This window comes from Peromyscus maniculatus, chromosome 19 (assembly GCF_049852395.1).
Source record: "Peromyscus maniculatus bairdii isolate BWxNUB_F1_BW_parent chromosome 19, HU_Pman_BW_mat_3.1, whole genome shotgun sequence".
NCBI classification, from domain to species: Eukaryota; Metazoa; Chordata; class Mammalia; order Rodentia; family Cricetidae; genus Peromyscus; species Peromyscus maniculatus.
Genome location: NC_134870.1, coordinates 53,777,900 through 53,794,528, shown reverse-complemented (window position 1 = coordinate 53,794,528; position 16,629 = coordinate 53,777,900).

Sequence of the window (16,629 nt, the reverse complement as noted above, 5' to 3'; positions counted from 1 at the left end):
GTTGATATTAAAACCAACTGTAATAACCATTTTCAGCTACATAGCAACTTAGAGGCCAGGTTAAGCTACATGATCCAGTTGAGAGAGAGAAAGAGAGAGAGAGAGGAGAGAGAGAGAGAGATTTGTGTCCCGATACACAACACCAAAAGAACACAGACAAGTGTGGGCAGGCTCAGTGCTCGAGATGGGCTGCTTGCCTCCCTCCCTCCCTCCCTCCCTCCCTCCCTCCCTCCCTCCCTCCCTCCCTTCCTCCCTCCCTCCCTCCCTCCCTCTCTCCCTCCCTCCCTCCCTCCCTCCCTCCCTCCCTCCCTCCCTCACATCTTGCACAGGGTCATCAATGACAGCTGCACAAAGAGAAGTCAGGATATCCTGAAGTCACCAAGCAAGGGAACTAAATGCTGGGGACAAATCCCATCCACCTCAGTCTAACACCAATCAGTTGTTCCCGGCCTTTCTTGGCCTTCAACCCTTCAGATAGAGCAGTGGTTCTCAACCTGTGGGTCATGAGCCCTTGGGGGAGGGGTCCAATGACCCTTGCAAAGAGCTCATGTATCAGATACCCTGCATGTTGGATATTTACATTGCAATTCATAACAGTAGCATAACTACAGTTATGAAGTAGTAACAAAAATAATTTTATGGTTGGGGGTCACCACAACATGAAGAACTATATTAAAGTAGTCTAGACTTTTGGGTCTAGACACAGTGGATCTAAAGCGAAGAAGAAAAGGGCTGGGTTTTCCAGAGCATCACCCAGGATCTGAGTGAGCTTATGACATCAGGTACACAGCCATTTTCCCAACCATGAAATGGGGCCTGGGATTTATAGTCTACACTGTGTTATGAACCCACAACCTATGCATGTCCACAAGAGTCACATTCAGGTCATGTTTCCCACTTCTTTCAAACTAAGTTCCCATGGGCACATTTCCTCCCGGAGGAACGAAATTTCTCATTGTCCTACAGAGTTGTATCTACTATTTTCCTACTTTTGGTTTCTGAGACAAAGTTGTAGTATGTGGCTCAGACTGTCCCTCAACTTACATTGTTGTTCAGGCTGTCCTGAAACTTACAGTCCTCCAGCTCCAGCCTCCTTACTGGTGACATTACAGACATTCAACACTATACCCAGATCCTGACTGTTTATTAAGGTAGGGAGAAGGCCTTTGTACCCATATTTTGGTATTTCTAATTTTCTTTTTTCAATTAGCTTTTAAATGTGTCATTCCCATATGGCATCTTTCCAAACAATATTTGTTTATTGTTTCTCCTCCTTTTTCTTTCCCAACTCCTTCCCTCCCTTCACCTCTCTCACCTTCTTGTAGACACTTTCCTGGTCTCATGTCACATGTGATCTCCCTAACAATAACTCTTCTTCCTCCCATGGTCTCCTGTCTAGTTTCATAATCTATACTCAGTCCATTATCTATCTATCTATCTATCTATCTATCTATCTATCTATCTATCTATCTATATCTATCTATCTTTATACAGTATTAAATGTAGAATCTATATATAAGAAAGAACATGCAATGTTTTACCCCCGAGACTAGGTCATCTCACTAAATATAATACATTCGAGATTCATTCATTTTTCCTATAAAATTCATTTTCCTTAAAAGCTGAGAAAAAATCCATTGTTTATATTCTAATTTCTAAATAAGACCTATTTCAAACTATGTCTTTGATAGGTCTCAGATGTAGGATTCAAGGAGGACACTGAGATGGATTGTTGGGAGTATTGGTTTTATTGAAAGGTATACCAATACCATGGACTAACAGACCACAGCATTGCAGGGACCAAAGGAGATGCCAGGCCACGGCACCATCACAGAGGAGGGGGCTCTGAAGAAGGGTCCATTCTTATAGCTCTCTGAGGAAGAGAGTGTCTTAGTTAGGGTTCCTATGGCTGCAATGAAACATCATGACCAAAAAGCAAGTAGGAGAGGAAAGGGTTTATTTGGCTTACACTTCCACATTGCTGTTCATCATTGAAGGAAGTCAGGACAGGAGCTCAAACAGGGCAGGATCCTGGAGGCAGGAACTGATGCAGAGGCCATGGAGGAGTGCTACTTACTGGCTCACTTCTCCTGGCTTGCTCAGCCTCCTTTCTTATAGAACTCAGGACCACCAGCCCAGGGATGGTCCCACCCACCATGGCCTGGGCCCTCCTCCATTGATCACTAATTGATAAGAATGCCTTACAGCTGGATCTCATGGAGGCATTTCCTCAATTGAGGCTCCTTCCTCTCTGATGACTCTAGCTTGTGTCAAATTGACACAGAAAACCAACCAGTACAGAGAGGTTTCCCAGCAAGAGCCTGTATCTAGATATTCTGATTCCTCAGCAGGCAGCAGGGAAGGAGGTTTGGGAAGAAGGATGCATGGTCACAAGTACCCATCTGATGTCTCTGAGCCTCTAACACTGCCCCTCATCCCTGGTGAGGAATAGAACACCAAGGAATAGGAGCACCTGGCAATCTGTTAGCTGATGATTCAAAGACACTGCTTTCATTAGGGTGCCTGTCGGTATCTGTGAGGGGGAAGGGGCTGCTGCAGGTGTTGTGACCTCAGCTGCAGTCTGGTCTGGATGGTAACAGTCCTCAGAGTCCCATTTTCTCCATTGAATTCTTGGTGGTACATGAGAATCCCTTTTCCTTCCAATCACACCTTCTCCCCTCTTCCATCTTTTCCTTTCTGTTTTTTTTTTTTTTTTTTTTTTTTTTTTTATCATCTAGGGGGCCTGATTTTTCCCTCTGGCTTTTGTGTCTGTGGAGTGGCAGGGGTGTACCGTTGACCTGAAAGCTGCCCAGAGAGAGTTCTCTGGGTGGCTCCAGCTTGGCCAAATTCCCTAGGTACCCACTACTCTAGAATCCCCCTGAAGAAGGTTCTTAGGGTCCAGATAGGAGAGGACCATACCAAGAACAGAGGAGAACCAGTCTGGAAGCTCCAACTCCACCTTCAAAATCATCCTTCCGCAGGGCTGCTCAGCTCAAGGGCCCCACATCCTTCCTCAGTCCTACAGCAACTTGGCATCCAGGGAGACATCTCTCAGATCTGTGTGATCTTCGCTAAAGCAGAAGGACAGACAGACTTTGGGATTTCTCAGGCTGAACAAAGACAACTGGAGGCAGATGCTCTGGTTGGAGGAAGGCGCGGGGGGGGGGGGGGGTCCTGTTTTCATTAGAGAGACAGAAAGAAAGATGAGGAGGGGCACAAGGAAGAAAGGAGGAAGGGAGGAGAGTGTGGAAGAGGCCATGGAGAACCAGGGTGCACCAAGGAGCAGGGGTAGAATCTGAATCCTCCACAGGCTATTTATATCCTCTTCAATCCTCGGCACAGCATGAGATCCCAGAGAAATGGCTGATCCACCCACCTGCCAGGGAAAGCAGGTCTGGGACAGCTTCAAGATGACATCATCCAACCCACCTGTGCTCATGAGAGGCGCTGGTCCTTCTCTACAAGTCTCCCTCCCTCCCTGCCTTTTGTATAAAGGGCCACCCAATACCTTTACATTGGGTACCAGAAGCTTCGACACACAGCTGCATGGAGCATCCCTTTCCTCCTCTTAGCAAATATTCACTGCCTAACTAAAGCTGCAACATCTTGTGGGTTCAAGGACATGTTCAGAGAGGAAAACAATCCCCTTGGACAGGTCAGGATTGTTCATTGTCGACCAGCCTTGAGGGACTGAGGCATTTTGGAAGCTAACGTGGCAGAAGTCTGTGGAGGCGGCTTGGTGACCAGTTCTGTGCCACAGCACAGATAGCAAAATAGCTGTCCTTCCTTGGACAGCTTAAGCAACAGGCTTTCAGCCAAAACAACTAGTATGTAATATCCAAAGAACTCCAGTAAAGATCTAAAATGAAATGCCAGCACTCCAAGAATTGGATACACAAGCGTAGTGGAATTTTATTCATCTTATTCCCCGAACTGGATTGAAGATATTTGCACAGTAGCAGATGGAAAGAGAAAATATATAAGTGAGGTGACCCAGGCTCACAAAGACAAATACAGCACATTCTCTAATATGCCTGGCTGCCCCCTTTTGTACGTGTGTATTTGCACACTAGTGAGCATGGTTTCTAAGTCACGAAAGTACTAAAGGAATGGGAAAGGGGGGTTCAAGGAAGAGAAGGGGTGGGGCAGTAGATCTCACGTGACATGAAAGTGCAAAGGGGGACCACGATGAAGGCTAACAGTGGGGAGAAGGGCAGGAAGATTGGAGGGAGGAGGGAGGAGGGAGGAGGGAGGAGGAGCAGCAGCCAGAAGGAAGAGCTAGCAACCATGGTGAGGGGTTGGAGAGCCGGATCAGCCGTAACAGTACTTCCTATGCTTGGAGAAGATCCAGGTTCGCTTCACAGCAGCACCCAAATGGTGATTCACAACTGCCTGTGACTCCAGTTTCATGGGACCTGATGCCCTCTTCTGACTGCCTAGAGCCCCTTCATGCATGTGGTGTACACACACACACACACACACACACACACACACACGAATATATTGGTTTTTGAAGAAAGAAAATGACACGGGAAACTTGTTACTTTCTATCCTAACTTTTAAGAGTTTAAAAAGAAAAGAATGTTAGCAAAAGAATAAACTGCAGCAGGAATTTAAAAAATATATATTGGTTGCCAGGCAGTGATTGTGCATGCCTTTAATCCTAGCACTTGGGAGGCAGAGGAAGGTGGATCTCTGAGAGTTGGAGGCTATCCTGGTCTACAGAGTGAGTTCTAGGATAGCTAGGGCTGTTACACTATCTCAAAAACCCGTATATATATTTATGGTTGCATGTATATGTGTGTATACATATGCATACAGGCACACTGTTTTCAATGACAAGTATAAATGTACATATTTCTATGTAGCTACGAATATTATTTTTGTTTTATATTTTCATTTTCTTTTCTATTTTTCTATTTGATTTCCTCTAACTGTTCACTCAACACTTGGGATGGAACCTTGGGCATCACACTAACAGCACTGATTCCACACTACCACCTCCAGCCCATTCTTTTTTGCTTTGTGCCTTAATTCTGAAACCTTCTTTTTCTCTTTGTAAATATTTGGTTTTTTCATATCTCTTTTCTTTTTTTATTCTTCCTTTAAAACATTTTTATTATTATAGAACTTGTAAATTCTGTATTGCCTTTTCTACCTTTCATGAATGGTGGTAGTGTGCCACTTGCTATTGGTTTTATAGAGTTTCTACTCTCTTGTCTAATTTGTTTTGATTTATCATTGTTACTGTCCTTTGTCATCCTCTTGTAAAATGTCAAGTTCGCCACTTCTGATTGGACAGAGCTGGCCATTCATGCTCCATCCTGGGCCATTCCACAAGCTAGCAGAAACAAAGGATTCCACTGGATCCACAAGTATAATGCTCAAAATATCTTGGTATAGACATCACGGATGCAGAGCAAAATGGATCCAGGCATGGGTCACACGTAGGCTTAGTCCAGAAAGGTGATGCTGTGCCCCACTCTTGCTTAGAATAGCCCAGGGAATGGAGCTGAGCATGGGAGGCCCAGACCTCAGCTGCCTGGCAGGTGAAGCCACACCTGGGCAGACTACAGAGCTGTGCAGGAAGGCTATGCTTCCTGTGGTCCCGGTTCCTCTTTCTCACAGCACTCTGCCTGCCCTCCTCTGCAGCATGCTTTCAGCGGAGCCCTTACTGGGCTCTCACCTCAAATAGTCCAGGGGTTACAGGGAGCCAGACCCTGGGCCACCTTGATCAGAAACAGCAGAGACAGTGCCAGCACAGCTTCACATTCCCTCCTTAGCCACCCCCTAGGCCCCCCACCCCCACCCCACCCCCACCCCACCCCCACCCCCACAATGGAATCTCTAAAGGAAGTGCCGCAGCCCTGACTGGCTGGTGCTGCCGGTTGCCTGGCCAGCTCTACTATACTGGCCCTGTTGGCCACCATCTTGGAAACATTTTTTAGTCGTTTTCCTTATATAAAAACTTCTTGCTGAAAGCAATGGAGTGCTTTCACTATGGTGTGGCAGAGGAAGAATGAATACGGAAGATTAGGGAATTTAACATTTAATAACCATTGTATACGACAGTTTTAGAAACTTGGCAGATAAGGACAATGTGATAAATATGATCCTGGCATCGCTGTCAGCTGTGGCCCGGCAGACTCACAACTCCAAGCTGTTGCCCGCAGCAGCCTCTGTGGCCCTGGACTCAGATCAAACCAGACATTTGACTTTGATGCAAATCATTTCAGTAAGAGCCAGTAGGAAGCAGAGTTGGCATTTATCAGCCTGAAAGCATGGCTGTGGCTTCTCGAAGAAGGGGCTCTCTTGCTTAGCATTAGCCACGTGCACCATTTCTAGAGCCCTCCCGTCACCATCTCTAAGGGTTGGTGAGACATTTTCCCCCATCCTCTTTGTTCTTCTGTTTTGGTAAGTGAGATCACAGGGTGGCTCTGGGAGTGCCTTGGATGAGAACACAATGGCCCAAGATAAAACCTGGAGCCACCACGATTGCGCAAGAGCCTGGTGACAGAGAAACACAACTGTCATCTCAAAGAGGATGACAGATAGCCCATTCTGGAGCCAAACGCGAGGGACTGTGGCCCAAACCACAGGTTTAGGGTACCTCAAATTTCATGTTCCAATGTGAATGCAGTTTTCTGCTGTTTTTGTGGTAACATGACAAAGAAAGCCACGAATCAAGACTTTTTCTACAGCGTATTGGTGGCTACGTTAGGTGGGTAGTTACAGCAAATGAGAGAAAACTGCTGGGGGCCTTTGATGCTATTTGGCAACGTTCTTAGCCCTTTAACGCGTGGAGACCAGGTATCTGTTCATACATTGCAAAAGGTTTGTCTCTTAGCCTGTGAGTGATGTGTGCACGTGTGTGTGGTGTGTGCACGTGTGTGGTGTTTTGTGCTTGTTTGCAAGTTCTTGTTATATCTGTCCAATCCACAATCACTCATTCACCTCCATGATCTGACCGCAGGTGGCCTCATCACCTCCAGTACTTCACACAGTTGGAGGCAGAATCTTAAAAAGCCAGACGATTGGAATTTTGAGCCTGTTTTCTTCTTCTTTTTTATTTAAAAGGGTTTTTTTTTTCTATTTTACACACCAACCACAGTTGCCCCTCCCTCCCCTCTACTCATTCACCCTCCACTTTCCCCCCCATCTCACCCTTCTATCCACTCCTCAGAGAGGGTAAGGCCTCTCATGGGGAGTCAACACAGTCTGGCATGTCAAGTTGAGAGCCTGTCTTCTTGTTGACTCTTGTGGGTTGAGGGGGCAAACAGAAATAATACTTTCCTCCCACGGCACCAGACTGTGCTCACCCAGTGGAAAGCCTGCACCAAGGTCAATGCAACAGATCCCCTTACTAAGCCAAGGGTGCTGCTCTACCTTGGCCACAGTTTTCTTTTGTAATTATTATTGTTGTTGTGGATGATGTTGTTTTATGTGGTGTGTGTGTGTGTGTGTGTGTGTGTGTGTGTGTGTGTGTGTGTGTAGATGCATGTGAGAGTAGGTACCTGAGGAGCCAGAGGCTTTGGATCACATTGAGCTTGTGTTACCGAGTCTGTGCTCAGTCATCTGACATGGGTGCTGGAAACCAAACTCAGGTTTCCGGCCAGAGCAGCAAGTGTTCTTCCAGGCTCAGCCATCTCTGCAGCTGCCACGGGGCTTCTTTTTGCATGGTTCCTAAAGGAACAGGGTTGACAGGCTGTATCTTGGGGAGTGTGGCTGAGGAATGAGAGAGGGAGCTGTGTTTGGAATCTGCTGATTGGCCTGGTGTCTAAACAGTTCTAGTATCTTGGAGAGCTGGAGTGAGAAGAACTTGGCGTCCAGGGAGAACGGGCCCCACTGCTCAGCCAGAGCCCTGGGCCTCATCACCTTTGAAATCTTTATATGAGTATGTATCCACTGTACATCACCCTTTCCAGGACCCCGAAAAGATGCATTCTCTTTTTTTGAAAATGTTTTAAATTTTTATTTAAGTATATTTTTACAATTAAAATTGGATTTCATTGAGAGGCAGGACTTCCTTCTTTTTCTTTCTTGTTTTGTGTGAGTACAGGAGTATTTATTTGTGCTTGTGTTCATGTGTGAGTGGGTACAACAGTGCTCACACACATATTGAGGACAGAGGTCAACCCCTGGTGAGGTCAACTACTCAAATGCCTCTATTCTCTTTTATGAACCCAAATACATTATTGGCCTAGGCTTGAATATTAGGCTAGGCTAGCTCACCAACCTGCTCCCACTGAGCTGTCTCCACATCCCCAGGGATTACAAGGGCATGCCATTTATGCATTCTAGGGATTCGTGGGTCCGGTACTCACACAGCAAACACCATACCAACTGAGCTATCTCCAGAGCCTTGGTTTCCATTGTGTTAAAGGCTGCATATTCAAAAACACAATTTGATGATTCAATACACATGTGTTGGTTTTGTTGTCTCTGTCACCAAAATACCTGATAACAACTTAATAGAGCAAGAGTCAACTTAGGCTCATAGTTTTGAAAGTTCTGGTTCATCATGATGTATAGGACACAGTGGGACAGAGCAGAGTAGTTCATGCCAAAGACAGAGAGGATCAATGAGAGAGACAAGAAAGGATCAGGAAAGAGAGATCCTCAAGGACACTCCCAAGCAACCTACTCCTCTACATCTCCCCGGAACAATATGAAATACTTTTTTAGTTTATGGACAAAATTCCCATATTTTTATAGACCAGATTCCCATATTTACAAGGTTCTGTTTTTTTAATCCATTTACACAGTTTCTAGGAATGGATATATAAATATTACTAAAGAAGTAGTAATTATGTGTTGTTTAACTTAACATTTCTTGTGGCCTCTGCAAGACAAACACTTTAAAAAAGTACAATTTTCAGTCTCAACACTCTAATACGTTGCAGTAGTTATTGTTTTTAATAGGATTTCATGGAGCCTAGGCTGAGTTCTGGGGCTATTGGAGGAAAATGGTAATTGGAGGAGTTTATCTCAAATTCCTCATGCATTGTGCCCCGTCCTTCCAAATGCTTATTAATTAAAAAATTTTCATTTATTACTGTTTATGTGCAAATATGCTGATATCCCACAAGTGTGTGTGTGTGTATACACTCATATGTGTATATAAATATGTGTGTGTGTGCATGTGTATTTTTATACAAGCATGTGCTGCTGCAGGAGAGCTCCCGGTCCACACTATAGACAAGATACTAAATATGAGGCCACCCTGAAGGCTATTAGCCCATGACTACATTCTGAAATGTCTTCTTTGTTATCCCTCTAACAGTGTCAGAGTGGCTGGCCTTATGTGAAGGCCTATGGCTTATTTTGAGTTGATTTTCACAGAGACTGTTTAATTTGGGGCATATGGTTCCAGAGGGTTAGAGTCCATGGCCATCATGACAGGGATCATGACAGCAGGCAGACAGACAAGCATGGTGCTGGAGCAGTTGCTGAGCACTCACGTCTTGATCCACAGGCGTGAGGCAGAGAGAACTAATGGAGATAGTATGTGCTTGTGAAACTTCAAAGCCCACCCTCAGTGATGCACCTCCTCCACCAAGGCCACATCTCACCATCCTTCCCTAAACATTTCTACTAATTAGGGGCCATTCAAACATTTGGGTCTCTGGGGGCCATTCTCCTTAAAACCACCACATGCTGTATTGTTTTCAATATGTATTTTTTTCCATCTTCATAAAACACCAGGAGGCTGTATTCGTAGTTTGGTATTCAATTCCAGTCTCTAGTCTATTCCATCCATTCATCTACGTGTCCAAACAGTGAATTCATCTGGCCATTTCTCATGAATGATTTCATGTACATCTGTCTCATTCAAAGTTATCAGTTACCTTGTGAAATCCACTTTAAATTCAGTGTTTGTAAGGATTTGGGTTACTCTGATATAATGGACTCTCCTTCATCTTTGACCATTTCAAAAAGAATATTGGGTGGTTTTTCATCTACCCGACATACCTCTCTCACTTTGTCTTTTCCTCAGGTGCTCCAAGTGGTGGCTGGCAGGCATGAAACCAAGGGCTGTTTCTAGCTATCTTGAATCCCACACCAGTTTACAGGACAGGGCACAGCGGGTTGCTACTGTCAGATGGAGAAATCCCCCATGCCCAGGGTCATCAGGCTAAGAAGCAAGCTTACAGACTCACCACCTCCTTGCTCTGAAAGCCATCCTCCTCTGCCCCCCAATGGCAAAGACCTACATCACAGGGACTGTCAAGGCAGAGGCCGTGAGGAGGGCTTGTTCCCAGACAGTGGCAGCGAACAAACCAAGAGCAAATGCAGTGTCCCTTAGGGTGCTGTCACTTGTGGAGAGAGGTTGAGATGTATGTAGTTACAGGTCTGCTTGGGTCTGTGGAATAATGACAGGGGTTCCTAGGAAGAACCCAAAATGATCCGTGGAGCAGGGAAGGGTGGAAGGGAAAGGTATATTATGTAAAGGGGAGTTCCAGAACATACATACATGCATACATGTATGCATACATACATACATACACATCTATCTATGTATTTATTTATCTACCTATGTATCTATGTATCTATCTGTGTATCTATGTATCTATCTATGTATCTATCATCTATCTATCTATCTTATTTAGAATTAGACATGAAACTCAAACATACAAATCATGGAACACTGTCAGCTGAAGCAACTTCTCCACAGGGAAGCAGATGGCTCACTGTGCCCTCCCTGGAGAGGGGCCAGGGATGCCACCTGGGAAGGAGAGAGTTTTGCCTGCAGGTGGCAGGACACTTTGGGAACAAGATCGCATGGCATTTCATGCATTTGCACGTGTGTGTGTGTGTGTGTGTGTGTGTGTGTGTGTGTGTGTGCCACACAGACAGTAATAACAAAAATGAATTTTGAAAACAAAAACACATGGAGTCCTTGTTTGATATTTGTTATGATGTCCTTTTGCCTTAACAAAAACAAAACCCAACCAACTAATCAAACAAACAAAAAAGCAACTCTGTACAACTAACATATAGTAATGCCCAATCAGCTTGCAACCTTTCCTTACTGTCGACAGTGGCTTTTTCATGAATGGCCTTGTGTTTTTCAGAAATGGTGTCATGCTACCTGCAGAGAGAAATAATCCATTCATCCCTTTCTATACTTATTCCTCTCTATCAGAGAATATTTGCTAAAGCTTTCAGCATAACATCGTGTAATAAAACAGGCCCCCCTGCCAGCATCTCATTTATGCTTATTTGTGAGGCTTTAAAAATATCACTTTCCTCCCTCCTGACCACAGCTCTGTGAATCGTGTAAAGATGATCCTCACCCAACAGGCGGGAGAACTCAGAGTGGTGTTCTTGCATTCTCTTCAGGCAAAAGGTCTTCATGAGAGCATCGGGATGTGCAAAGCAGGCCTCGCTCGCCACCTTGTGGAAGGAAGATTTTAGTGCGCCTGAGCAGTGTCTTGCTTCAGTCCATTCTAAAGCCGAGAGTCGGGTAGAGCTGGGTCACCCTCACCATGGGCACATAGCCCCTCTCACACACAGAAACCCAAGCCTGGCCAAGAGGCAAAGGCACATTGGCTCTCTAGTGAGATCTACACTCACACCTTAGTCAGCCAAGAGTTCAAAGATAAGGCTAGGGAGCCCCAGGGCAGTAGGCACTAGAGAACTTAAGGCAGTGTCTTCTGTGAAATCCAATGGGACATTGACCTCCGAATAGCCAACTTAACCTTCTCACATCTACAAGCCATGCCAGAAGTCACAGTGGCATTCAGTACCAAGTCAGTTATCCCGAATCCCACAAATAGACGGCATATTTTATAATGAGTTACAGTGGAGGCTTATGAGTTTTCTATTTCTTAAACTTCACTGTACACAGGAGATGGAAGTACATAAACACCACTTCACCTCAAAGAGTATTTTCATAAATTTCATCTGAGTTCGAGTTCAAGCCAACAGGAACTTAATCATCTATGGCTGTGGGACACTAAGAAGAAACTCCATGCAGGCATGATGGTACAAACCTTTAGTCCCCCAGCTCTCAGGGAGGAGGGTGGGGCAGGCCGATCTCAAGGATTACAAGGCCAGCCTGATCTATGTAACATGTTTCAGATCAGTCACAAAAATGAACACAAACAAAAAGTTCTTCTGCTCTAGGATGTATTTTTCAGTAAGTGACAGATGAACTTGTCACTGCAGATACTGTGAAGAGAACTGGGTGCCTTTGTAGGCAGAGAGACTGGACTTCATCTCTGAAGTTAGACAGCATTTATGACACATTTAGAAACCTAGCAATCACTGCACTGTAGGCAGAAATACAAACAGACTTCTTTTGATGTCAGTTCTATCCCCCACCCACCAGAGGTGGGCAACACATTAATATACGAACGTAAGGCTTTGCAAGAATTGAGAAGAACTTAATAGCTACAATCTTTAGTCCCAGCACTTGTAGGCAAAGACAAGTTAATCTCTGTGAGTTCAAGACAATCAGAAATGTGTAGCTGAGACTTTATCTCAATTTAAAAAATTACATACAGTCTTTCCTAAGCCACATCAGCTAAATTTATAATATAAGCAGAAATAAACAGACTAGAGAATTTTTCGTGTATTTGCTTAGAAACATAACCTATGAACATGCCACTGCCCACTTAGCTTCAAATAAGGAAACGGGCTTGCTATTTACTTAAAGAATGACATTGATTGTTCCCAATAATAAAGAGCATAACACATAGGAAGGACCAAGACGGTAATAAAAAAACTACTTCCAGTGTGGCAGGATCCATCGCCATTCATACAGGAAGAGTCCTCTGCAGGTTAGGTGAGTTGCTGTGCATTTAATTTCCTTGCAAGCAATTCCAGCTATGTAAATGAGGACAAATCTGTGGTTTTGGCTTGCAAGTAATTCTGATTGGCTGCACAATTCTGCCATCCTGTGTCTCTAGTTAGGCAAAGGGAAACACTCCATCTCCCTTCCTCCACACTCCCCAGCTCTTCTTCCTAGGGATTGCTTTTTGGATCATTTGCAACAGGGACTTGTATTCTATCATGATCTCTTTAAAAATTTTATTTTAATGTTTTATGTGCATGGGTGTTTTCCTTGCTTTTATTTCTGTGAACCCCACTTGAGCCAGGTGCCCATGAAACAGAAGTCTGTCTCTATTGCTGTGAAGCGACACCATGACCAAGAAAACTCTTAGAGAAGAAAGCATTTAACTGGGGGCTTGCTTACAGTTTCAGAAGGTCAGTCCATTATCATCATGGTGGGAAGTGGAACGGCAGATAGACTTCATTTGGTGCCAAGAGATGTCCATCTGAGGCTCAGACTTCTTATTATTTTGCAATTTCAGTTAAGATTGCTTTCATCTATGTATATATTTTAGGCAGCTTCTACTGTATTGTTTCTATATTACCCTTTAAATGGCCCTTCATTTTAGATGTCTCTTCCTGTGTTCATCCATTGTGCTCCTCTTCTTTCTCCCTCCGCACTTAATCCTTCAATTCCATCCACCATGCCTATCCATAATTATTTATCTAGTTCCCTTTCCTAAGGGGTTCTATATGCCACCACCTCTCCTGCCCATGGAGCCTTACTCTATATTTAATCTCTGTGGTTCTATGGATTGTACCTTGGTTATGATTGAATTAAGAGCTAATATGACATATAAGTGAATACATATCATATTTCTCTTTCTGAGTCGGGGAAACTTCACTCAGGATTATTGTTTTCTAGGTCCATTCATTTACCTACAGATTTTATGGCTTAATTTTTTTTAGCTGAGGAGTAATACTCCAGTGTATAAATGCACCTTATTTTCTTTATTCATTCTTCTGTTGAGGGACATCTAGGTTGTTTCCAATTTTTGGCTATTATGAATAGAGCAGCAATGAACATGGTTGAACAGGTGTCTAGTCGTAGGATGAAGCATCCTTTCAGTGAATGCCCAAGAGTAGTTTAGCTGGATTCCTATCTTCCTGAGGAATCATCACATTGATTTCTGTAGTGGCTGTACAAGTTTGCATTCCCACCAGCACTGGATGAGTATTGCCCATAATTTGTATCCTTCCAGCATGAGCTGTCACTTATTTTTGGATCTTAGCCTTTCTTATAGGCATAAGATGAAATCTCAAAGTAATTTTGATTTGCATTTCCCTAATGGCTAAGGATGATGAACATTTCTTTAAATGTTTTATAGCCATTTGCATTTCCTCTTTTGAGAATTCTCTATTTAGATCTGTACCCCAGTCTTCAGTTGGGTTATTTGTTTACTTGAAATCCAGGTTGTTTTTTTGGTTTTGTTTTGTTTTTTAGTCTTTATATGTTTTAAATGTTAGCCCTCTATCAAGTATGTAGTTGGTAAAAATCGTTTCCCATTCTGTGGGCTATTGCTTTGTCCAAATGACAATGTCCTTTGCAGTGCAGATTTTCAGCCAAGTCCCTGTTTTGATCTCACAATCAAATACTCAGTCACACCATGGAACTACTAAAATGAACCAATTAAATATGTGTTGAAACATGACCAAATAACCACGGACTGTTCTGTTTAAGGAGATAAATGTTTTCTAATCCTGGAGGTGAAAGGACAAAAATGTTCTTCCAAGTTTGGCAAAACCACTAAAAATTTTAGTCAGAGAAAGGAGAATTCACATCATTCAATATCAGTGTTTCTCAACCTGTGGATCGTGACTCTTTTGGCAAACCTGTGTCTCCAAAAATATTTACATTACAATTCATAACAGTAGCAAAATTACAGTTATAAAGTAACAATGAAAATAATTTTATGATTGGGGGGGTCACCACAGCATGAGGAACTGTATTAAAGGTCATAGCATTAGGAAGCTTGAGAACCACTGTTCCATATTATATTGTTTCAAGTATAAGATGTTTTCAAACTTAGTTTGATTCTGATGTGGAAAAATTGATGTGTTATGAACTAATTAATTATGAACTATCATAACTATTCTTTTGAGAGTTGCTTTTATTAAAAATGTAATTATAGCTGTCCGGCATGGTGCCTCACACTTTTATTCCCAGTACTCTGGAGGCAGAGGCAGAGGCAGGCAGATCTCTGTGAGTTTGAGGCCAGCCTGGTCTACATAGTGAGTTCCAGGACAGCCAGGGCTACATACAAAGACCTTGTCTCAAGACACAAGCAAGGTAAACAACTGTACAATGCCAAAAAGTCAGATGATGCAATGTAAATTTTTTTCTTTTTATTGGAAGGAAGTAACTGTGAGGAAAGTGCTCTTAATTTTTGCTTCACTCTTCTCTGTCCAAAGTTTAAGACAACTTATACTAGAGAGTTCACCACACCTTAGCTAGAAAACCACAAATATCACTTTTCTCCCAGTCTTAGCCATATTGGATACCACGTGCCAAGTGCTGCAATTGACTCCATCAAAAAAGGTGTAACGAGTCAATACAGCAGAGTTGCATTGTAACTGTATATATTGCTACACATACAGTACCACAGTTGTGTCACTAGGGTCAAAATTGTGTTATATATATATATATATATATTAGAGTAGCACCATATGGCACAAACTTCTGGTTTGCCATGGCTTCACAAGTACTGGAATTAAAGCCAAGACCCACCATACTCAACTTGTAATTTCCCTTACCACTCTCTCAACTTAGGTCCCAGAGCTTGCTGGTGCTTCCCTAGAAGAATGAAAAAAGAATTTTTTTAAATACCAAAAATTGCAACTCCTTCTGAAAAAGTCAAGAACATCTTCTTTTCTAAGGAAAAAAATCAAATCTCTTTTATTTAAAAAAGTAAATAGATTTTTATGGTAAAAATGTGTGTTGCATACAATCTGCAAAGATTTCATTTACACATGAAACCAATCTTGGCATCTGGTCTTTTTGCTCCTTTGCCACATGGAAGGTTTGTTCTTGTCCAGTAAACGGGCTATATGATGAGCCAGAACTTATGTGAATGTAACTTTTAAATGTTTCTTTCATTTCAAATTATAATGAATATTTTATCTTTCTGCCACAGTTTCAGCTGTGCTCATCATAACAGTTTTCAAAGCTGGAAGACATTAAAAAAAAAAAATCCCAAAGCCACCCGTACGTGGTATTTGTTTGGATGAAAAAGGAAAGAATTCACAGTTACTACAGCCCAAGCACCTGTTTCAAATTAAATAAATATTCTCCTTTCACTTGCAAAATTGTTTCTTTATAATTAAGCAAATACTAACATGAGACCCATGTTAATTATCAATTTGTGTTTCTTCCTGGAGGAAAACTGCATCTCAAGAGCATCTGTTTGTTGAATCTGAGAAGTGGAACATAGAGAAGCTGGATTTTCACCCTAAACCATAGGGGTACTATGTAAAGAGGCACCCACATTTCACTAGGGACAGTGATGCCATGAAAAAAAATGAGGAATGCTTCCTGAGACCACAGAATAGAAATTCTTCGTAAGTCCTGAGTTCAGAATTTTGAGACTATAAAAACAATGACTTATTTCTAATGCCAGTATGTCTGAAGTATTCTTCTATGTATTACCATGTACCTTTTGTGAGCCATATTTTTTTGCAAGGCCAACATTTTTACAAAGAAACTACATGATCTTTTTTTTATTTTAGCAATAGGAACTTATTTTTTCAATATTCATTAAATATAACCTGACCTTATATTTTATAGATTATTTT